The sequence below is a fragment of the Panthera onca genome, chromosome F1, assembly GCF_046562875.1.
Source record: "Panthera onca isolate mPanOnc1 chromosome F1, mPanOnc1 haplotype 2, whole genome shotgun sequence".
Taxonomy (NCBI): Eukaryota; Metazoa; Chordata; class Mammalia; order Carnivora; family Felidae; genus Panthera; species Panthera onca.
Window position 1 is genome coordinate 61,692,709 of NC_138355.1, and position 25,769 is coordinate 61,718,477.

The window sequence follows — 25,769 nt, forward strand, 5'->3', positions numbered from 1 at the left end:
CCAGCTCGTGCTCTGTCTCTCAAAAACTTTTTTAAATAAACAAAAGCACATTTTTAAAAAATAACTATCAAAATAAAAATGTTACATTCCTGAGATGCCAGAGAGTTTCCTTAGGATACTCCCCTTGAGACTTTCATTTGTATGCTCTCTAAAAGTTTCTTGAAAATTTATATATACCTTAATGCTTTTTAGTTGACATTTCAGAGTTTTCATCATAAGCATAAACAGTCACAAATGATGTGATTTATGGTTGTCATAAATATCAATATTTTAAAATACATTCTCACATTCCCCTTGCTAAGTATAGGCGATGGAATTTAACATAATTTGATAGCCATGATTATCCGTTTTTTTAAACACACGAGCAATTTTTTATGTCAAAAAATTTACATCACTTCTTTTTCTCCTTAATTTTAGTTTCTCTCCACTTTTCCACAAGACTTTATCCTAATGTAACATTATATTTGCTTAAAAGTCTTTTACTGATCACCCTATCATAATTCTATGCACTAAAATATATTATTCAAATTATTTCTAAATTTTTGGTAGCTATAAGGCTTTAAGTGTACATGAAATTTCTCCAGATTTATTGTTACAATTATTAATAAACGATTGATCAATTTAACATAAATATATAAACATTTTTGCTAAATAACTATTCAACATAAATATAATGTTTTAGAAAAACTTATTTCTTAATGAGAATGGGAGGACTGGGTTTTTTTTTTTTTTTTTCAGTGAGTTCTATGACAGTTTAGGATCTGTGAGGAAAGTCATGAAAGACTGACAGGAGCAAAAGAGATTTTGGATGTTCTTTCAGTGAAAAGCTGGGTGTTGTCTAGAAGGACCACACACCCTCGCCCCCAGGAAAGTTATCTGATTCTGTAGGGGTGTATGCCTTTGGTTGTCTTTGACAGTTTATTTTACAATTCTGCAAATTGAAAGTAATAAAGATGATTCTTGTCCATAGAAATGTAAACTGATTTTGTCCAATAGAGACACATATTTCTGCTCTTCGGAAAACATAATTCCAAACATTAGCTTTCATTGCCCTAGAAGATAATTACCAGTTTGGTATCTATTAACAAATCCATTTCAGCATTTATGACTGTCTGTGTGTGTGTGTGTGTGTGTGTGTGTGTACATAGGATTTTTCCTTTTTGAAAATGATGCTGTAATAATCAGTTATATTTTTACTTTATGTTTTTATAGACAAAAGCCCTAGGAAACTGTTCACACATGTATGATGATGGGAAAGGAAGGAGTTCTATTACAGCACTGTCCCTCTATCCTTTGCTGTTCTAAGTTATATGTCAAAACTCATACATTGATCTATAATCAAAATTTATTTTAATGAAACTTAGAGCTGAAAACTCTTCCTTTAGTTTTGGAAACAAAGAACTGGAAGACACCTAACCTGACAAGTTTTCACAACCCAGCCATTAGAGTCATTTGCTTTTTCAGAACCAGTATTTGGAAATCTTTGGAGCCCTAATGGTCTTTATACCTGGGGACAATGCACCATGGGAAGACTCAGAACAGATAAGCGCTATTCATTTCTCTTGTAAAGTGGGAGCAGAGTTATTGTAAATAGGGAGGTAAGCCAGAAGCAGTATGGGCTGATTTTAAGAGAGAAAAATTTTAGGAGAGAATATGTTTATGGGTTGAGGATATGAAATTGGTACCCTTAAAAGTTGTCTGAGAAGGCTTTGTGAACCTCCATGAACACAGGTCCAAAGTGAAGACTACTCACTCCATTAAGGCAAAGTCACCCCACGCAGAAGCATCGAAATCAAGAGAACCAGCTGGAGAGTCCTTAAGGCTTTAGCTGTGCTTCCCAAATCCCAGGCTTTGACTCCGTTATGATCCACTTGTGCCATCCACCTTGCTGGACACCAAGTTTCTCCCAGCAACTGCTGTACAAGCCTTGACTGCTTTGCCTCTGGGATATGAACCGACTCCATCTTTGATTCACTCATTCCTTCAACTCACTCTGATCCTTGTTGTTTGTATTTCTAAACAAATTATGCCAGGAAGTGTGTACAAAATGCTTTTTAAGCTTTGCCCTCCACCAAAGCTCAGGAGTAAAAATTTGTGGGAATAGAGTAGAGCCCAGAACACTCCACAGAGAGCTCAAACTTCTTACGTCTCATGCTTTAGTTTAAAATTTCACCTGAACCTTGTGTTCTATTTTACAACTCAACAGCATTCGTCTTAGTTTTCCAAGATACTTGAGATCATTTGCCACTGAATAAAATTGATGCTGGAAGAAGATATGTCAGGACCATCTTGTGACTGCCTTGCATTTCAGCAGAAAGTTGTGTTTAAGAAGTATATCATCAAGCTGTTTAGAAACCATGACATAACACTTAATCTGGTCAGCCTCAGCAGAAAAGCCCTGAGGGGACAAGGCACAAGTTAGGTAAGTTTTGAAGCCGGGAAGAAGATGGGTAAGAAAGTTGGGAACACACAATCCTCCCATTCGATGGACATTGTAATAGAGTCCTACACAGTTGTGGGAGAAAACATCCTGGAGTGATGGGTGCTCAGGGAAAGAAGGCACTAGAAAGGCACAGAAAGAGGGAAAAGAGGGATGCAATTGAGACATACGAAGGATTACATTAGATTATTCAGAACTTTGCCAGTAGACCACAGGTTGGAGTAAATAGCACGCAATCCAGGGAGGGGGCAGAGTTAGGCTTTTATTCAGACTTCTAAGCATCAAGACCCAAAAGCTAGCCTCCTTTCAAATGACAGCTTCACTTAGAGAGCACCTGAGTCAGCTGCGCTCAGGCAAGAATATCCGTGGTAAGAGGAACACGGAATCTTCCTCACCAAAAAGGACAATGTCAACCTCTCCTTTTTATCCCAGGCACAGCTAAAACCATATGTTCACTGTTTTCATGGTTTCAGAGGGAGAAATAAAAAACGGCCTATTATTTTCATACCTCATTTGCATAACGGGCAAGAGATAACACATAGCCCAGAGGACAATGGCCATCCTCTTCAGGCCTTAAAGATGACATCATCTGCTATATCTTTGAAGCCCCAGCAAGGTGGTGGGGGGGCGGGGGAAAGGAGGGGGCAGACACTTTCCCTTGGGTTCATGTTCAGCAGGCAGCACGACCTTAGCTTGCTTTGTTGAAAATAACTTTGTTGTCTCCCATCGGCCTCTCAATCATGAGGTATCTAAATAAGAATTTACTATAACGAGATGGGCTGATCACCTTTCAAAAGTTCACCAGTGATTGATTCAAGGGCTGTGTCAGGACAATCAGCGGAGCTACATAGACACAGAAAGCTCTGCTGCTGCCCGCAAGGAGTCCACTTTCTAACGCACACCAGATAGTCAACAGCCAAGTTCATTAAATACGTATTTAGCGCAGGGGCACCTGGGAGGCTCAGCCCATTAAGAGACCGACTTGGCTCAGGAGTTCGAGCCCCGCGTGGAGCTCTGTGCTGACAGCTCAGAGCCTGGAGCCTGCTTCAGATTCTGTGTCTCCCTCTCTCTCTGCCCCTCCCCTGCTCGTGCTCTGCCTCTCTCTCTCTCAAAAATAAACAGTGAATATATAGTGCATAGACTATCAATCCATCAATACTTATTCACTGTTCATCTACTTCATGCTAGAGAGTATGGAAGACCCAAAGAAACAAAGGATTTGGACTCTGCCTTGAAAATATTCACAAACTGGTTGTGTAAATGGGACTGTTACGACTTCATGAAATTAACATTTGTTAAGTAGGGTCCGGGGTACCAGATGGTGAGCAGTGTTTCAACCACAGACTGCAAGAGGAATTAAATAGAGAAATTTATTACTCACAAGTCCTAGAGAAAGTACACAGCATGCCTTGAGGCGCCACCCAGGGAAGTCAAGACAGGGTGCAGGCAGAAAGAGGGGCAGGACCCAGAGCACATAACTTTAATAGACTCCATGGGTAGAGTGTTTTGGGGTTCCCAGGCTAAGGCCTGATTGATCAATTCAAACCCAAAAAGAGCAGGGTTTTGGTAAGTTGCATGAGGGTCTTACCTACAGGGCACGCAAGGGGAAGGCCCTGGGAGGCAGGAGAGATTGTTGATTGCAAGGGCTGTTGGGGAGTCACATCAGAAACTTACATTTGCTTGTGATGCTGTGGTTGCTGTATAGGGCTTGCCTCGTATGAGGGGGCTGGTGTCAGTTTCAGGTCTCTGTAGTCCAGATTAAGGTCAGGTGGCGTTTGGCTTGACAAGGTAATCAAAAAGAGGTTGAATTCGTTCCTGAGTAAGGAAAGGACATAGAGAAGCAAAGTTTTGGAAAGATTGTCTCAAAATACGTGCTTTAATTGACTTAGATATGGGTTTTATATATCTCGAAACCTATTCTGAGGAAAACATTGGAGTGGGGAGGCCCTGAACTCAATTTGCAATGTTTGCCACACTGCGGCATGTATGGTGGTTAGCATTCATTCGGTATTGCATTCAGCAATCATGGAGCACCTACCGTGTTCTAGGCACCGTGGGTGGCACTATAAGTACAACTATAATTAATGAAAGACCGTTCTTTTCCTTGAGTCTACAAGCTTCTCCTCTTGGCTCTGCTCGATTGGATTAGTGGCCACAGTTCTTTATTTCTTAGAGGAAAAGGATGTATCCACATCTTTGCCTCGATCTCAGAGGAGCAGGGTTTATTTCCCAGCCCCACTGACTTTGTCCCTGGCCCTGTGATTTCCTGGGCCAATGGCGTATTAGTAAGCACGACACAGGCAGCAGCTTGAATTGTGATTGTGTGGTTGGATAAGCCCTCTTGAGTTTCTGCCATCGCCAGCAGAAGAGCTTCCCCCAGAGAGTCCGTGCCCCATCAGCCTGGGCCCCAGAATGATATAAAGCATGTATAAATCAGAGCTGCCCAGGCAGTCCACAAACCGGAAGCCTGGAGGAGAGCCACATCAGCTGATCAGTGCAATGATGCAATATGCAATGAATGCCTATTGTTACATGCCAGTAAGATTTTTGTGTTTGTTACACAGGAATAGCTGACTGATATTCTTGCCTGCAAAGCCCTCCCTAATCAAGCCCCAGGATACATTTCTAACCTACCTCCCATTTCTCCTCTATATCTGTCTTAGAGTCTACGCAATGTACACTACTCCCTATGCCCTCCACCAACCCTGATTTCCCAACTTTATGCCCTTATTTGATTCAAATCTCACTACCAATAACACTCTTTCTCTGTCCATCAATACCCTGCCCATCCTTTTAACTACTATCTCGGGTGCCATCTTCCTCTTTAAATCTTTTCCTAATCCCAACGGTATTCACCTGGACCACCTAGATTTGCTCCTCACTATCTTGGCACCCCCAGCCTTACTTGCTTGCCTTACCTCCAAGCCAGAGTGACCCTAGTGACAGCTCATGTTGTTTCTACCATCATAAAGCCCAAGCCACCAGTGCTGCCACCACAGGCTAAGAGGCACCCACGGGTATGAACTGACCATGGAAGGCTGGATGACAACCCAAAATTGTGAGGGAGTTGGTGTCCATGGAGATTTTGACTAATGACAGAGAGATGAGAGGCAAAAGCCAGCAAATAAATTGTTCCCTCTTCTTTCTCTAGGACATGCAGAGAACTGTTCCTTGCATTCTCTCTGGAGATGGTCCACATGACCGAACAACCACCTGGCTTCCCACAAAGCTGCAATCAGCATGGCCATGCATCATCTTGCATTTGTTCTCCCTTCTCGACTCGCTTCTTTTGCCTCCTTGTTGTCTTCTTAGGATTGTACCCCCAGTAAAGTGTTCCTATGTAAGATTTTGTTTGGGGCTCTTTTTTCATGGGAATTCAGATGAAATAACAAATGGCCTTCTTCCCGTGACCCCCAAATGGGACTTTTAACATCTCTTATTTATGGTACTTGTTTCATTCTGCTTTGTGTTAAAGCTATTTTTGCTGAACCCATCCACACCAACTGCTATGTACTTTATATGAAGTAGGCACTCAAGAAATACTTTAATTAAGTGGAACTGAATTTTTCTCACTGGATTCAACTCAATAAATAAAACATTCCAATGATCAAAATACAGTTGTCCCATTGTACCTCCAAAACTCTACTCCAAGTCCTACTTTTCCTGTAAATATTGACACAAAACAGCTTTGTGCTCCATTGTCCTCACTACAAACAGAAATATGAATATTTGCATCAAATCCATGAGAATGCAGAAAGGTAGAGAAAATAGGTGACTAATAATAATTAGATAATATTTCTTTTTTTAAATGTTTTTAATGTTTATTTATTTTTGAGAGAGAGCGAGAGAGCGAGAGAGAGAGAGAGCATCCGTGGGGGAGGGGCAGAGAGAGATAGAAGGAGACATGGAATCCCAAGCAGATTGTAGGCTCCTAGCTGGGGAGCCTGACGCAGGGCTCAAACTCATGAAGAGCAAGACCATGACCTGAGCAGAGGTCGGATGCTTAACTGACTGAGCCATCCAAGTGTCCCATATAATTAGATAATATTTCTAAATCCTTAATAGTAGAGTTACCACTCCCCTGCCGCCATCATGACAACTTATTCCTGCCACCTATCTGGAAAGAAGACTTCTAGGACTTTTCAAATTCATCATGTTCCCATAAGTCACAGTGGCATTAACTAAATCTGCTTAGACTCATAATCTATTACTACAATGATAACACAGGAGAAAATAATATAAAACACAATGCATTATTGATGCACTCTGTAATGAATGCCCATTCAGTAATTGCATTCTTTCCTATTAAAAATATGGGAAGGTATATGCTGTCCGAATTAAAATGTTTGTTAAAAACTATAAAAATAAATGTGAGGATTTTCTGATTCAAATGCATTGTGGGGATGCATGTAATGCAGTGTTGGGAATATTACCCAAGGATACTTACAAGCATCATTACCCTAATATAAGTAGCAATTCACTAGCTGTTTTTATCTGCTTTCCATAACCCCCTTCCCATGCCTCCATCAAACCCGGCTTGTGGCCCACCCTCAGCAGAGGATCCCTTCCTAACAGCCAGAGGCTGAGAACATGACAAAGTGAGTAATGACAAGATCAGGGTCTCAAAGGATAAACACAGGTAAGGTTTCTGAAGTGATGCCCATCGGGGGTATAGCTCAGTGGTAGAGCATTTGACTGCAAAGTGCTGCCCATGGCCATGCAGGAAGGAGCGTGGATAGAACCATGGCAAGAGGACAGCTAATGGGCAACAGCCCAACTCCCTTGAACTCGCACTTTGGGGCCTCACAGCCCCACCAGAGGAGGAGGTGATCTCCATGCAGAAAGGATTCAGTACTCACCATGGCCACAAATCAATCCTAAACAGTTCACCCCACCGAAACATAAGTGCTCCGAGGATTCAGATCTCCCATCCAGACATTATCCCCACCCAGGTGGCCATCTTGTGGCTTCTTTTGCCCTCTGAGTATGGTTCACTTTCATGTGTTTTCTGGAATAATTATTCTGCAACCAGGACAGCATGTGATACAATGCCCTGGGACTCTGAGAATGGATGGAGGCAGGTATGAGGAGACAGGCTCTGAGAAGGGAAGTTTCGGTTACATGAGAAAATGAAGTACTTTTCTTATTAACAGAGAAACAGGACTTTTGCAAGTTTCCTTTGCAAGTTTTCCCTGCAAGTTTTTCAAACTGACACCTTCTACCATTTACCACTAGAAATGTTTTCTCCCTAGGCTCAAAAAAGCAAGAGTAAAAGGTAATTCCCCATCCTCTGCGCCAATGTCTCTCAAAACAAGGCTGTGCAGGGGACACTGACAACCTGGACCCTGTGAATGGAGATGGACAGGACGAGGAGGAGCCTGGAAGATCTGTTCTATCAAGAACAGTTCAAGGGTCTCAAGTACCGTTGTAGATTGAACGGTGTTGCCCACAAAAGATACAACAAAGTCCCAACCTCCCGTCCCTCACAATGGAAACTTATTTGGAAATAGGGCCGTTGTACTGGAGTAGGTTGGGTACTTAATCCAACTGGTGTCCAACTATGACTGGTGTCTTTACAGGACAAAGAAAGAGACACAGAGGGAAGATGCCCAGATAAAGACCCAGCGATGCAGCGAGAGCGCCATGTGCAAATGAAAGCAAAGACTAGTGATGCAGCTATAAGCTGGGGAACTCCAAGGCTTTCGTGCCATCCCAGAAGCGAGGACAGAAGCATGAAACAAACTCTCCATCGGATTCCTCAGATGGCACCAACGCTGCCGATGCCTGGATTTCAGACTTCCGGATTCCACAGCTACATAAGAACAGATTTGCGTGGTTTTAAGCCACCCAGTTTACAGTGCTTTGTTGCAGCAACTCTAGAAAACCAATAGAGGTGCTGATCATGGGAGTGTTGTCTCCCCACGTGAGAAGGGATGCTACATCCAACAGGGCACACATGGCTTCTGCGTGGGCCAGTAAGGAGAAACAGAACCCCCAGCTGCAAGAAACATAAAGGAAACGTGTAACAGAGCTGTCCTTCTAACTGAGGGTGAACCACCCAGAAGTCCATGAGAAGTTTCACTGTATTTTGACAGTTCTTACAGAATCTGGATGACTTCTTACAAGGAGGATGGCTGAGGGGGTTCATGAGTAAGGAGATCTTTTCACCTCTAAGATGTTTTTCTAATACTGTGGCGTCTTCACAGGTATGGTTTGCCACTGTCCCCCACCCTGATCCCCTGAGGAGAGTCCTGTGGACAGGTAAGCAATCTGAAAACTGGTACCTATACGGCCTTGAGGTGCTTGTGTATTACGGAAATTTGCTAACGTGTGCCTTTCTTACTTGGCTCCACCATGCTGGTAGTGGAAAGGGTATGCATGCATTTCCCAAGCATACACCAGTTTATTTTGATGGGAAAATGTCAGCATATGCTGCAAGTGATGGGAGGTGGCAGCTGGTTCGCAGACAGACACTCAAGTTTTAAAAGGAACAAAGAAAAATGTCTGCATCAGGACACAGCAGAGCAAGGGCTCTAATTCCTACAGGACACTGGTTAGTCCATGGTTAGAGCACTTATTATGTCTTCCTCTAACAGTTGCCTAAAACCAGTCGAGACAATTCTTGGCACTTTTTTGGCTGTTCTTCCCAACTTTGAAATAAAATGTTATTTGCATTCCTTCAAAGTCTAAGCGGTGAGGAAGAGTAATGTGTCTCACAATTAATGAGTTACACTGAAACGCTGAGAAGAACTCTTATGTGAGCTCCAAGTCTAATAGACCGGGGAGGTCTTGTAAATGAAATTGCTATTCAGCAGACATATGCCCTTGGCAGAGTCCCTATCTGAGGAAAGTCAGTGGGAAAAAAAGAAAACAAGGAAAACCAATTACTGCGGTTTGTACACCAAGAAGAGCTACATTCGGTCCACGAGGAGAAAATTCCTGGGTATAAATGAAAAAATGACACTTAAGTGGTTTCACCACCGTTTTTACAGATGACTTTTCACAAGAATCAAAGGGCAGAGGATGCGAAGAAGCAAGAGGCAAAGGGAATACGGTGACAGGCAGATAATTCCAGATAATTCTCTGGCTTGGGTTACTCTGCCCCATAACAGCTGTAGTAACATGGACTCTCCCGTTGACGGGAGAGAGACCTTGCTAATGATTAATTAAACCAGGTGACTGTACTCTGTTTCCACCCCACGTGGGTACGCCACAACTCAGTTATGACAAGAGCCACTTAGACTTATCACCAGGCTGTACAGGTTTAAGGGTTCAGCCTCCACAAGACTACCTACCCCTTCCTCAACTTCCAGCCTCAAGATCTAGGGGTCCTTAGTCCACCCGCATGTCTGACAAACTGGTTACAAAATGGGGGGTTCCCACGATCCCCCTAGGTGCAATAATTCAGAATGAGTCAGAACTGGGGAAAGTGCTAACTTACAATTATAGGCTATTGTGAAGGATCCACACAGGGCAGGGTCTGGGAGGGAGTGCCAAGTTTCCGTGTGGAAGCAGGCACACCACCCTCCCAGCACATCCATGTTCACCAACCAGGAAGCTCTCCTGAGCTTCAGTGTGCAGAGTTTCCATTGACATTTCATTACACAGGCATGGCTGATTAAATCATTACATAGCCATGACTGATTAAATCGTTGACCAAACGACTGAACTCAATCCCTATCTCCTTCCTTTCCTCAAAGGGTGAGTTGACCCAAAGTTCCAACCTCCTAATAACATGTTTGGTTTTCTAGTGACCCCCATCTTGAAGCTACCTAGAGGCTCTCCATGATCCACCTTGTTGGAATAACAGAGACATTCAAAGGGTTTTTGAAGCTTTGTACTGGGAACCAGGGACAAATACCAGATATATTCTTTATTATACCACACTCTGTTATTCCTCCATCTGATGTAAACATTTTGAAAATGTAGTCCACTTGACCTCCACATCTTCTCCATTACTAAGATACAAAACAGCTGCCATCTGTAGTAGGGAAGGGGAAAGGGCTAGGCAGAATCATTGAGCCTGGGCTCCGTTATCACCTCTTACTTAGGCTCAACCAAGGACAGATCTAGAAGTGAATCCCTGAGGTTTTTCTATTTATAGATGTATGGTGCTGGCAGAACCCACAGGGAAGCAGTTATTCCTCTTTATTAATAACTGTAAAACTAATAACAGCTGACATTTACTGAATATTTATTATGTGCTAGGCATCATCCTTAGCACCTCATCTGTATTTAATCATTCAACCCTCTCAACAATCTTACGAGATGTTAACCCATCTCCTCTTGATGGACATATTTAGATTGCTTCCAATGTTTTTCTTAACCAAACAACATTACAATGAAAAACCAAGGGCAATCTCCAATGTTTGAGGAGCATGAACCAAAACTCCACACATTTTTTTTAATTTATTTGAATTCAAGTTAGTTCACATACAGTGTAGTATTGGTTTCAGGAGTAGAACCCAGTGATTCGTCACTTACGTATAACACCCAGTGCTCATCCCAACAAGTGCCCAACCATAAGAGACTCTTAAATACAGAGAACAAACTGAAAGTTGTTGAAGGGGAGGTGGGTGGGGGGAAGGGTTAAATGGGTGCTGGGCATTAGGAGGGCACTTGTTAGGATGTCCACTCATTTATTATATCCTCATTTTATAAATGAAGAAAACCAAAACACAGAGAAAATGAGGAGAATGGTTAAATTTTCAAAAATATAGGAAGACATAAAATTACAAGTTAACATCTCCCTCTCCCTCCAGCCTTCAGGCTGTACATTAGAATTAATGACTATTAAGATTTTCATATGAATCCTTCCTTATTTTAAGAATAACATTTCAGGGGCGCCTGGGTGGCTCAGTTGGTTAAGCGTCCGACTTCGGCTCAGGTCACGATCTCGCGGTATGTGAGTTCGAGCCCCGCGTCGGGCTCTGTGCTGACTGCTCAGAGCCTGGAGCCTGTTTCAGATTCTGTGTCTCCCTCTCTCTCTGACCCTCCCCCGTTCGTGCTCTGTCTCTCTCTGTCTCAAAAATAAATAAACGTTAAAAAAAAATTTTTTTTAATAAAAAAAAAGAATAACATTTCAGAGTATTTTATTCATCATTAAGGATATTAAGATAGATGATGATGATGAATGATGATGATGACGAATGATGATAGATATTTTCTTTATAAAAACTGGGTGTTATATGAATCACTGGGTCCTACTCCTGAAACCAAGACTAATGGTATGTTAACTAGCTTGAATTTAAATAAATAATTTTTAAATGGAATCATAGTAAAATATATATCCCTTTTTTATTTAACTCTATTAATTGGAAACCTCTCCATGTCAACAATACAAATTTACTTTATTCTTTGTAATGACATATAATAATTTATTTAACCCACCCCCTCTTGACATTTAGAATGCTTTCAATTTTGTCTTAATAAAACTACATTACAATGACAGACAAGGGTAAACCCCAGGGTTTGAGCATCACAAACGAGCATCCCATTTACTCCTAATGTCTCACCCAAGGATGTGGTAGAATCACAGACACCTTCACAATATTGACCATGAGATAGGGTTAGAGGCTCTAGCAGTATTTTAAGGATGCTATGCAAGAAGCATCTTGGATCTGTGTTTCTGCCTGGAGCAAGGACGCAGACTCCAATCAGGTAGCTGTCCCTACCACAAAAAAAAAAAAGAAAAAAAAGTAGAAGATAAACCTTTGTAATACTACAGGACAACAGAGAACACATGCAAATAGTGTTTGCAACATGCAAGCAGTTGACCAAAACACAGAATGCTTAAATTGGAGTAAAACCCAAAACCTAACGTGGACTTTATATGAAGGGAGGAGCATCCTTCAGAGGAAAGGGTAGGTGTTCCAATGTCAGAATCCATTGCAACTCTGCCTTTTAGCAGTAATCTGGTCTGAACATTAGCTTCATTGTCTGATGTCTAAAAACCAGGAAGGAATAATAATTTGCAACACACACAAGAATAATCCATATGAAAATATTTCATCAAATACTATGAAATACCATCTAGTCATATTTTCTTTTTTTTTAATTTTTTAACGTTTATTCATTTTTGAGACAGAGAGAGACAGAGCATGAACGGGGTAGGGTCAGAGAGAGAGGGAGACACAGAATCCAAAACAGGCTCCAGGCTCCGAGCTGTCAGCACAGAGCCCGACGCGGGGCTCGAACTCACGGACCGCGAGATGGTGACCTGAGCCGAAGTCGGACGCCCAACCGACTGAGCCACCCAGGCGCCCCTATATTTTCCAAATGCCCCTCACACGTGCTCACGCAGCCAGAGATATTTGGACCGTCTTGTCTAGCGACACTTCATTCAAGCACCTCACACCTGCAGTCTGGCTCATCCTCTAATGGAGGGTGAGGTGAGGCAAAATCATCCCCACTTTACAGATGGGAAAAGCAGCGCAAAGTAGAGAAGTATGCGAAGGACATGTGGAGATAATGATAGTTGAAGACACTTGACACAGAAAACCACAATACTGCCAGCTGCCAGCTCAGGGCTCTTCCTAGCTATTTACAAGCTTGTTTCTAAGGTACTGTGGGCATCAGCACGCAGTGGAATGCCACGTTCTACCATCTCCGGTCTGGACTAAAAGATGTAGCAAAATGTACCGCCGTTATTATCATCATGCACCCATTCTTTGTGTTATCTATTTTCCCTGTCTCCTGGGGCAGCTTAAAACACCGCTTTCATGCCACTATCATTCACTATGGACACAAGGTCTATGGATTGTAGAGCCACAGCGGAGCAGTCTGACGGATGGTGGTCCTACGTTCTTGCCTCTCCCGGCCAGGGTAGCTCATGGCTCTCTGGGAACCACACCCAAAGCAGCAGGAACCACGCTCCGCGTCAGAAGGGATGAAGCCCCGTCACTATAATGCAGGGCATGACCGAAGGCTGCTGCTGTGTGTTAACAGGCTGGATCCCCTCTCCGGAAAGGCTGAAGACCGGGGTCAGGAGGTGAAAAGATTAATAATGCTGGATGGTTCCCAGGCACTTAGGATGGTGATTAATCGGCCTTAGAAAGCACTTTAGCGGGACCCTTGCAGTGTTACTCTACACGCTTTCGATGCAGAATGGCAGAGCAGCAAAAACAGACTCAGACTTCCGAGAGCGGCTTTCTAGACCAAGTCCCGCAACCTTGCAGCTGTTGAGACACCAGGCAAGTCTCTTCACTTCTCCGGGCCATAGTTTACTTGTCTGCAAGATGGGGATAAAAGATGTCTGACCCGCCTCTAAGGCTGGTGAGACAATGAAGCAAGATCACTCACGTGACAGTGTTTTGTGAACTTGGAGGTAGGAGGTCGAGGTGGTTTCGGTGACACATCGATGTGACGATCGGTTGCTCCTTCCCAGACAGCACATTCCTCATTACCACGTTCGTTTTCAGTGAACAGGTTAACCATGAGGAGAACTTTGTGAAACACATTTGCTCCTCACAGGACTTTCTTCTCTATAGACGAGACTGTGGCTGGTCACCGGCCCACAGTACACTCTCACGGTGGGAAGAAACTGATTTCTGGAATTCCCCATGTTTACAACACCCAGTCAAGAAGCAACCAGAAGTCTGACGCCATGTCCACTTAGCTAAAGGTCAACATCCGTGAACAACTAGTAAGTTCAGGCGTCTATCTGTGTACCTCTTTCCCAAGCTAAATTTTCAATTAAAAAGACTTGTCATCAGAACCGCCAGCTTTGAAACGAGGTTTGTAAAAGCCTGACTCCCTAGCTTGATACGCAATATTCTGCAAATTTAAATGCAATTTGCAGAACTGAAAGTATACTTTTATTTCCTGAAGTCTATAAAGAAGATGAATACCCTTGTTCTAGGAACTAGTTATAGGCACTATGAATTTTCTGATCATTCTTCCCTCAACAGAGATAGTAAACCCAAGGCATTAATTCAACTCTGTCTCTCCTCTGTCAGAGTAGAGCTTTGGAGGACAGGTGCCAGTTGGTCCCAGTTGTCCAGTTCCCAGGCCCAGGGTGGAGCCCGGAGAAAGCAGGAGAGATCAGTGGTGAGGTGAGTGAGTAAATGCAGAGGCTGCAACCTGCCGGAGAGCCAGTTCCAGGCTGAAAATGGATGTCAAGCTGGGCTGTCAATCCTGAAACTTCCGACAGCAATGGAATAAACACAACAGGCCAAAAAGTGAGGTCAATCGTTGAGGATAAATCCCAGTGTCGATACCTGTGAGCGCATCTTGGAAACTGCCAGCATACAGGATGCCTGGGTGGTTCGGTCGGTTAAGTGTCAGACTTCAGCTCAGGTCATGATCTCATGGTTCATGAGTTAGGGCCCTGAATGGGGCTCTGTGCTGACAGCTCAGAGCCTGGAGCCTGCTTCCGATTCTGTGCCTCCTCCTCTCTCTGCCCCTCCCCTGCTCATGCTCTGTCTCTCTCTGTCTCCCAATAATAAAATAAATGTTTAAAAAATATTTTTTTAAAAAGAAAAAAACTTCCAGCATTTATTTGCCAATATGAGCCATGTTGGCTTAAGTTAATTAAGATCATGTAATACTTCATAAAGCCCATATACAAAAGAACCACAGCTAATGTCATCCTCAATGGGGAAAACTGACAGCCTTTTCCTTATGGTCAGGAACAAGACAAGGATGTCCACTCTCACCGTTGTTATTTAACATGGTACTAGAAGTCTCAGCCTCAGCAATCAAACAACAAAAAGAAATAAAAGGCATCCATATCAGCAAGGAAAAAGTCAAACTTTCGCTATTTGTAGACGACATGATACTCTATGCAGAAAACCCAAAAGACCCCACAAAAAAATTGTTAAAACTAATACATGAATTCAGCAAAGTCGCAGGATATAAAATCAGTGTACAGAAATCAGTTGCATTTCTATACACCGATAATGAAGCAGCAGCAGAAGAAATCAAGGAATCGATCCCATTTACAATTTCACCAAAAACAATTAGATACCTAGGAATAAACCTAACTAAAGAAGCAAAAGATATATACTCTGAAAACTATAGAACACTTATAAGAGAAATCAAAGAGGCTGCAAAGAAGTGAAAAAGCATTCCATGCTCATGGGTTGGAAGAACAAACATTGTTAAAACATCTATACTACCCAAAGCAATCTACACATTTAATGCAATCTCCATCAAAATACCACCAGCATTTTTCACAGAGCTAGAACAATCCTACAACTTGTGTGGAACCACAAAAGACCCCAAAGAGCCAAAGCAATCCTGAAAAAGAAAACCAAAGCTGGAGGCATCTCGGTTCCACAATTCAAGCTGTATTATAAAGCTGTAGTCATCAGGACAGTATTGTACTTGCACAAAAAGACACATAGATCAACAGAACAGAATAGAAAACCCAGAAATGGAACCACAACTATATGGTCAACTAATCTTCGACAAAGCAGGAAAGAATATCCAGTGGGAAAAAGACAATCTCTTCAACAAATGGTGTTGGGAAAACTGGACAGCAACATGCAGAAGAATGAAACTGAACCACTTTCTTACACCATATGCAAAAATAAATTCAAAATGGACGAAAGAAGTAAATGTGAGACAGTAAACCATCAAAATCCTAGAGGAGAACACAAGCAGCAATCTCTTTGACCTCAGCTGAAGCAACTTCTTACTAGACGTGTCGCCAAAGGGAAGGGAAACAAAAGCAAAAATGGACTATTAACTTCATCAAGATAAAAGCTTCTGCATAGAAAAGGAAACAACCAACAAAAAGAAAAGGCAGCCTACAGAATGGGAGAAGATATGTGCAAATGATATATTTGATAAACGGTTGGTATCCAAAATCTGTAAAGAAGTTAGCAAACTCAACATCTGAAAAACAAATAATCCAGTTAAGAAACGGGCAGAAAAGACAGATACCATATGTTTTCACTCTTATGTGGATCCCGAGAAACTTAACAGAAGTCCATGGGGGAGGGGAAGGAAAAAAAAAAGAGGTTAGAGAGGGAGACAGCCAAAGCATAAAAGACTCTTAAAAACTGAAAACAAACTAAGGGTTGATGGGAGGGTGGGAGGGAGGGGTGGGTGGGTGATGGGTATTGAGGAGGGCACGTGTTGGGATGAGCACTGGGTGTTATATGGAAACCAATGTGACAATAAATTTCATTAAAAAAAACCTGAGAACAAACTGAGGGTCGATGGGGGGTGGGAGGGAGGGGAGGACGGGTGATGGGTATGGAGGAGGACACCTTTTGGGATGAGCACTGGGTGTTGTATGGAAACCAATTTGACAATAAATTTCATATTAAAAAAAAAGAAAAAGAAATGGGCAGAAGACATGAATAAACACTTTTACAAAGAAGACATCCAGATGGCTAACACACACATGAAAAGATGCTCAGCATCACTTACCATCAGGGAAATACAAATCAAAACCATAATGAGATACCACCTCACACCTGTCAGAATGACTAAAATTAACCACTCAGAAACAACAGATGTTGGCGAGGATGCAGAGAAATGGGAACTCTCTTGCACTGTTGACAGGAATGCAAACTGGTGCAGCCGCTCTGGAGAACAGTATGGAAGTTTCTCAAAAGGTTAAAAATAGAGCTGCCCTATGATTGCACTGATTGCACTAACAGGTATTTATCCAAAGGATACAAAAACACAGGTTCAAAGGGGCACATGCCCCCCAATATTTATAGCAGCATTATCAACAATAGCCAAGCTATGGAGAGAGCCCAAATGTCCATCAAATGACGAATGGAGAAAGAAGATGTGTTCCAGAAATACAATGGATTATTATTCAGTCATCAAAAAGAATGAAATCTTGCCATTTGCAACATGTGGATGAAACTAGAGTGTATTATAGTAATGAAATAAGTCAATCAAAGAAAGACAACTACCACATGATTTCACTCATATGTGGAATTTAAGAAACAAAATAGATGAACATAATGGGGCAGGGGGAGAGGGAAACAAACCATGAGAGACCCTTAAAGATAGAGAACAAACTGAGGGTTGATGGAGGGAGATGAGGGGGGGATGGGCCAGACAGGTAAGGGGTACTAAGGAGGGCAGTGCTTTGATGAGCACAGGGTGTTCTATGTAAGTGATGAATCACTGAATTCTACTCTTGAAACCAATATTGCACTATATGTTAACTAACAAGAATTTAAACAAAAATTTGAAGAAAAAAGAAAGACAATGTAATGCTTTCCTAGTTGCATAGCTCCAGAAATATGCTCATCTAAATATTTTTAAATGCCACGAGTACCTGGGTGGCTCAGTGAGTTGAGCCTTCAACTTCGGTTCAGGTCACGATCTCACAGTTTGTGAGTTCGGGCCCCAGTTCAGGCTCTGTGCTGACAACTCAGAGCCTGGAGCCTGCTTGAGTTTCTGTGTCTCCCTCTTTCTCTGCCCCTCCCCTCCTCGAACTCTGTCTCTCTCTCTCTCAAAAATAAATAAACATTAAAAAAATTAATGAAATAAAAAATAAGTAAACATTTTTTAAAAATATTTTTAAATGCTTTGTTTAAGATGTGCAGCTCTATTCTTTAATATAGCATCAAAATGTATGATTTGGAACTAGCAATTATCTAATCGACCTCCCTGCCTGCAGCCTGGCTTCCTTCATTCATTCCAAGCAGATGAAGGTCCATCCTCGGTATTCCCAGGAAGGCAAACCCACAGCTTTCCCAGGTAACGTTCTTCAAAATTTAACTGTGTTTACGGAAAGAAACTCCCCCTCTGCGTTTGTGCTTCTCTCTTCTAAAATCACCAAGCCAATGTTCGCTTTACCTCCTATATTCTGCCTCAGTCCCTGCTGTATTTTCCTAATGCCCCTTTCTCATGTAGCTCTTCCAATACACCAAATTCGCTTTCTTATTTCCAGGGACATCAAAAAAGAGATTATACACTTAGAAAATGCATTTGCCAGAAGCTATGTAAATGGTCAAGTCTAAACTTGACTTAATTTATTTATCAGGCAGGAAGACAGCAGCTTCCTGGCACCTTGCTCAGGACAGGTGCACAGTTAAAACAGAAAGGGGCACTGTCCTCAGTCCAGCTGGACCCAAGCCATGGCATCAACCAGGAAGGTGAACAATGGAGCCCTTCAAGACCTGTGACACACGGATCTTACAAAGAAGCTCGGCACTGAACCTACCCTTCCACCAGGTCATCCTTCTTATGCCAACCACTCAGATGATGCACCTTCTAGGTGTCCTGCTCAAAGAAGGAGCTGGGGACGTGGCCAAGAGAGAAACTATCTTCCCTTTGACAAATGGATCACAGCAGCATTTGTACACAGCCGCAAGGTTTGGGTTATTTCTCTAAGTCAGCTTAAGAAAATCCCTCTGGCGCTAGAATGCTTCTAGACTGTGTATTTAGAGGAAGGAAGCTGCTGCCAGCCTCCCAGTTGCCTTCCCATCTCCCTGACCTCCTTTCCCCATACACACACATACACACACACACACACACACATGAAGGTCTCTGGCCTCTGGAGGAAGTTTGATCCTGTCTGCAGAACTGCAAAGGTGCCATTTGCATCTTTGAATTATTTTATCAAGGCAAGAATTGATTGAGTGTAGCATACACACATAAAATATCCCTTGCAAGCACTTTCTCTATGGTACAGACCGTGCAGATTCATTTACTGAACAGACCACTAATAGAAGTAGTAATATTAGAAGCAGGAGCAATAGGACTTCCAGCTGATAGCTCCCACTTATGAGCTGCCTCCTATGTATTGCATATTTTCTGAGCACTCCAGAAATATGTGGAATTTCCCAATTCTCACATCCACCCTTTGACTTCAGTTTTTGCTGCTGCTTCTACTGATGCTGAAATGGAGGCACAGAGAGGCTTGGGCACGTGCTCAAGGGTGCACTGCTCACCAGCAGTGTGACGGAGTCGGGATGCAGAACCAGCTCCATTTTGGTCCAAAGCCTGGGCTCTTCACACTGTGCCCCATCCGACCCCTCCTCACAGGGAGAACAGAGTGGAAAAGAGGACACAGGTTCCAAGTCCAACGTGTCAGGTAGCTAAATCTCCTTAGATATGATTGATGACCCAAGGTACTTGGTTGAAATAGAGTTGGCTTCTTTTCTGAATTTCTTTTTTCCTTGCAGATATTTTGGCTCTCTTCTCTAAGCGCTTTCACCTTTTGTTGATCTACATTTAGCATGTGAACATTTGCACAGAGTAATAATGCCCTCTCGTTTGCATGTTACGAAGGTACAAGTCAAAAGGCTCTTGGGTATATTATGTCTTCCATTGTTTGTTCTCTGCTTTGCCACCTCCATGTCTTTCTTTTCCCCTTTTTTCCCAATGCAGCCGTGCAGCACAAATCATGCACTTGTTCTGTAATTGAAAATTAATCTGCAGACAGAGGGTTAAGTCTTAGTGAATGTCAGGAGGACAGGTCCTCAGGAACACTTCATCTCCTTCCTTTCCCATATGTTATGAATGTGACGGTGTGAATTGTAGCCCCCAGAAGTCTGAGTTAAGAAAAAAAATTTTTTTAATTAAAAATCACAAAATAAGGGCTACTGTAAGTGGAGAAGATTACCACGCTATAGACTATGTTATTTAATGATAGACTCTGCATCTCCAGATTATCTTTCATTTTATGAAGCTAAACACTTTATAAAATATTGATCTATTTGGGAGGGAGCCAAGATGGCGGAACAGCATGGAAGTTTTTTGTGGGTCTCGCATCCATGAAATTCAGCCAGACCAACACTAAACCATCCTGCACACCTAGAAAACTGATCTGAGGATTAACACAACAACCTGCACAACTTGAACCACAGAATTCAGCAGGTACACGGTGCAGAGAGGTGAACTTGGGGAGAGAGAAGCCAGAGGGCAGGGAGCTGCTTTTGCGTGTGGAGAGAGGATGGAAACCAGGGGTAGAATACAGGAAAAGCACCCCTCCCCAAAAGCAGCTGGAGAGAAAGTGGAAAATTGGACACGGCCGCAGGGACTGAACTAACTAAGAAAGGAGAAAGGAGTGGGTTTAAACTCCATTAAGACTGTAAACAAGGGGAGCAAAGAGTCAGCAACTCCGCAGCTCGATACCTGGCGGTGCTCTGATGGGAAGGGCGAATCCCCAGGAGCAGAGTGGAGTCTGGGGGTCTTCAGGCCACAAGGGGAGAGGCGGTTTCCCCGCTGGGAGGACATTTGGTAGAGCCTGTGAGGCTACCTGAGCCCAGCAGACCCCAGAGAACGGCCACATTCGCTGGTGCTGGAACAAGGTCATTAAGGGTGAAGCCTGGTGCCAGATGTGTGTTGTGATTTTCCATAATCCCTGAAATGCTGCTGCTACACTATCTCGTGAACTTTTTCTGGGGCACACTGGCACCTGGCTGTAATCTCTAGGCTTCGGCCGCAGCCCGGTCCTGGGAACTTTTCTGGGTGCAGCCGGCATTTGGCCATTGCTCAGTGAGACTCTCCGCAGAGGGGCGGAACGGGTCAAAGCCGCGGTCCCTCAGAAGTAAGGAGCCGGGGAAAACAGCCGCATCTGAATCAAAACTCAGGAGGGAGGTACTACCTGGGGCTTGGTCACGGACAGGGTAAAAGCTGTCCACGGAGCAGACAAAAGCTGAAAACAGGATGGGTGCGTGATTGCTGATTGGAGAGGAAAGAGTTCCCATACTAAAGACTGAGCAGCTAAGTGACGCCATTTTCACTGCTCCTGCGCACATGCATACGCACCTATGAGAGCCAGAACAATCCACCCCAGTGAGCTAAGCAGCGCCATCTAGTGGAGAACGGAGTCATTACACTAAGCCCCACCCAACTGAGCCAACCTCTCGCTCTTCAAGAACACAATTCTCACCACCTGCTTAGGTTATGGACTATAAAGCACTTCATAGTTTGACTTCTAGGGGAAAATGAAGTAATTTCAGTCATATTTCAGTCTGTTAGCAGGTCCAGCTATTCAATTTTCTTTCTTTTTTATTTTTTCTTTTTCATTTCTTTTCTTTTTCTTGAATACAGAAAGAGAAAAAATTCATTTTTATTTTCAATTTTATTAAAAATCTTTTTCTTTGTTTTTTACTATATTTTTTAGTTTTGTGTAATTTTTTTTCAAATTCTATTTTACTTCCCTCATTTCATTTTGGTCTACTTCAGTGTATTCATTTGTTCAAATTTTCAACTGATTTCCTTTTTTTTTTCTTTTTTTCCCCCTCCCTTTTTTCTCTCATCTATCAAACCACTTTCAACACCCAGAACAAAACACACCTAGGACCTAGCATCATTTATTCGATTTTGTGTGTGCGTGTTTTTTTAATGTTTTAATTTTAATATTTTTTTAATTTTAATTTGTTCTACCTCATTGATTCCTTTTCTCCCTTCAAAATGATGAAATGAAGGAATTCATCCCAAAAGAAAGAGCAGGAAGAAACAACAGCCAGGGACTTAACCAACACAGATACAAGCAAGATGTCTGAAACAGAATTTAGAATCACGATAATAAGAATACTACCTGGAGTTGAAAATAGATTAGAATCCCATTATTCAGAAATAAAAGAAGTAAAAACTAGTCGAGATGAAATAAAAAATGCTATAACTGAGCTGCAATCACAGATGGATGCCGCGGCAGCAAAGATGGATGAGGCAGAACAGAGAATCAGCGATATAGAGGACAAACTTATGGAGAATAATGAAGCAGAAAACAAGAGGGAGATTAAGGCAAAAGAGCATGATTTAAGAATTAGAGAAATCAGTGACTCATTAAAAAGGATCAACATCAGAATCATAGGGATCCCAGAAGAGGAAGAGAGAGAAATAGGGGTAAAAGGGTTATGTGAGCAAATCATAGCGGAAAACTTTCCTAACCTGGGGAAAGGCACAGACATCAAAATCTAGGAAGCACAGAGGACCCCCATTAGATTCAACAAAAACCGACCATCAACAAAGCCACAAGTATTTCGTGAACAAATTCACAAAATACTCAGGCAAGGAGAGAATCTTGAAAGCAGCAAGGGAAAAAAAGTCCTTAACCTACAAGGGAAGACAGATCAGGTTTGCAGCAGACTTATCCACAGAAACTTGGCAGGCCAGAAAGGAGTGGCAGGATATATTCAATGTGCTGAATCAGAAAAATATGCAGCCAAGAATTCTTTATCCAGCAGGGCTGTCATTCAAAATAGAAGGAGAGATAAAAAGTTTCCCAGACAAACAAAAATTAAAGGAGTTTGTGATTACTAAACCAGCCCTGCAAGAAATTTTAAGGGGGACCCTCTGAGGGGAGAAAAGGTGAAAAAATAAATAAATAAATAAATAAATAAATAAATAAATAAATAAATAAATACCAAAAGCAACAAAGGCTAGAAAGGACCAGAGAACACCACCAGAAACTCCAACTCTACAAGCAACGTAATGGCAATAAATTCAAATCTTTCAGTACTCATTCTAAATGTCAATGGACTCCATGCTTCAATAAAAAGACATAGGGTAACAGAACGGATAAGAAAACAAGATCCATCCATATGCTGTTTACAAGAGACCCAATTTAGACCTAAAGACACCTTCAGATTGAGAATAAGGGGATGGAGAACCATCTATCGTACTAATGGTCAACAAAAGAAAGCTGGAGCAGCCATACTTATATCAGACAATCTAGACTTTAAAATAAAGACTGTATCAAGAGATGCAGAAGGGCATTATATCGTAATCAAGGGTCTATCCACCAAGAAGACCTAACAATTGTAAACATTTATGCGCCAAACATGGAAGTACCCAAATATATAAATCAATTAATCACAAACATAAAGAAACTCATCGATAGTAATACCATAATAGTAGGAGACTTCAACACCCCGCTCACAGCAATGGACAGATCATCTCATCAAAAAATCAACAAGGAAACAATGGCTTTGAATGACACACTGGACCAGATGGACTTAACAGATATATATTCAGAACATTTCATCCTAAAGCAGCAGAATATACATTCTTCTCCAGTGCACATGGAACGTTCTCCAGAATACACCACATACTGGGACACAAATCAGCCCTCAGCAAGTACAAAAAGATCGAGATCATACCGTGCATATTTTCAGACCACAATGCTACGAAACCCAAAATCAACCCCAAGAAAAAATGTGGAAAGGTAACAAATACTTGGAGACTTAAGAACATCCTACTAAAAAATGAATGGGCTAACCAAGAAGTTAAAGAGGAAATGAAAAAGTATATGGAAGCCAATGAAAATGATAACACCACAACCCAAAACCTCTGGGACACAGCAAAGGTGGTCATAAGAGGAAAGTATATAGCAATCCAGGCCTTCCTAAAGAATGAAGAAAGATCTCAGGTATACAACCTAACCTTACACCTTAAAGAGCTGGGAAAAGAACAGCAAATAAAACCCAAAACCAGCAGAAGATAGGAAATAATAAAGATTAGAGCAGAAATTAATGCTATCAAAAAAAATACACAGTAGAACAGATCAATGAAACTAGAAGCTGGTTCTTGAAAGAATTAATGAAATTGATAAACCACTAGCCAGTTTGATCAAAAAGAAAAAGGAAAGAACCCAAATAAAGAAAATCAAGAATTAAAGAGGAGAGATCACAACCAACACAGCAGAAATAAAACAATAATAAGAGAATATTATGAACAATTATATGCCAATAAAATGGGCAATCTGGAAAAAAATGGACAAATTCCTAGAAACATATACACTACCAAAACTGAAACAGGAAGAAATAAAAAATTTGAACAGACCTATAACCAGGAAGGAAATCAATTAGTAATCAAAAATCTCCCAAAAAAACAAGAGTCCAGTGCCAGATGGCTTTCCAGGGGAATTCTACCAAACATTTAAGGAAAAGTTAACACCTATTCTCTTGAAGCTGTTCCAAAAAATAGAAATGGAAGGAAAACTTCCAAACTCATTCTGTGAAGCCAGCATTACCTTGATTCCAAAACAAGACAGAGACCCCACTAAAAAGGAGAACTATAGACCATTTCTCTGATGAACAGAGAAATGCAAAAATCCTCAACAAGATATTAGCCAACCAGATCCAACAATACATTAAAAAAAATTATTCACCACGACCAAGTAGAACTTATACCTGGGATGCAGGGCTGGTTGAATATCCGCAAAACAATTAATGTGATTCATCACATCAATAAAAGAAAGGACAAGAACCATATGATCCTCTCAATAGATGCAGAGAAATCATTTGACAAAATACGATATCCTTTCTTGATAAAAACCCTCAAGAAAGTAGGGATAGAAGGATCATACCTCGAGATCATAAAAGCCATATATGAACAATCCAACGTGAATATCATCCTCAATGGGGAAAAACTAAGAGCTTTCCCCCTAAGGTCAGGAACAAGACAGGGATGTCCACTCTCAACACTGTTATTCAACATAGTATTGGAAGTCTTAGCCTCTGCAATCAGACAACACAAAGAAATAAAAGGCATCCAAATCAGCTAGGAGGAAGTCAAAACTTTCACTCTTCTCAGATGACATGATACTCTATATAAAAACCCTAAAGATTCCACCAAAAAACTGCTAGAAATGATTCCATGGATTCAGCAAAGTTGCAGGATATAAAATCAATGCACAGAAATCAGTTGCATTCCTATACACCAACAGTGAAGCAACAGAAAGAGAAATCAAAGAATCAATCCCATTTACAATTGCACCAAAAACCATAAAATACCTAGGAATATATCTAACCAAAGAGGTGAAAAATATATACATTGAAAACTATAGAAAGCTTATGAAAGAAATTGAAGAAGACACAAAACAATGGAAAAAGATTTCATGCTCCTGGATAGGAAGAACAAATATTGTTAAAATGTCAATACTACCCAAAGCAATCTACATATTCAATACAATCCCTATCAAAATAACACCAGCATTCTTCACAGAGCTGGAAAAAATAATCCTAAAATGTGTATGGAACCAGAAAAGACCCCAAATAGCCAAAGCAATCTTGAAAATGAAAACCAAAGCAGGAGGCATCACAATCCTGGACTTCAAGCTATACTACAAAGCTGTAATCATCAAGACAGCATGATACTGGCACAAGAACAGACACTCAGATCACCAGAACAAAATAAAGAACCCAGAAATGGACCCACAAATGTATGGCCAACTAATCTTTGACAAAGCAGGAAAGAATATCCAATGGAATAAAGACAGTCTCTTCAGCAAGTGGCACTGGGAAAACTGGACAGTGACATGCAGAATAATGAACCTGGACCACTTTCTTATACCATAAACAAAAATAAACTCAAAATGGATGAAAGACCTCAATGTAAGACAGGAAGCCATCAAAAGCCTCGAGGAGAAAGCAGGCAAAAATCTCTTTGATATTGGCCG

At 41.7% G+C, this 25,769-nt stretch overlaps 1 long non-coding RNA gene across 2 annotated transcripts in view; it reads right to left on the reverse strand.

The window, feature by feature from the left end:
* The window catches only part of LOC132686561 (uncharacterized), a 285,206-nt gene that overhangs the window by 253,374 nt on the left and 6,063 nt on the right, over positions 1–25,769 (reverse strand). For both annotated transcript variants that reach the window (XR_009613761.3, XR_009613760.3), the window contains exon 2: positions 4,115–4,255. This is a non-coding gene — a long non-coding RNA (uncharacterized LOC132686561). The remainder of the gene's footprint in view (positions 1–4,114; positions 4,256–25,769) is intronic.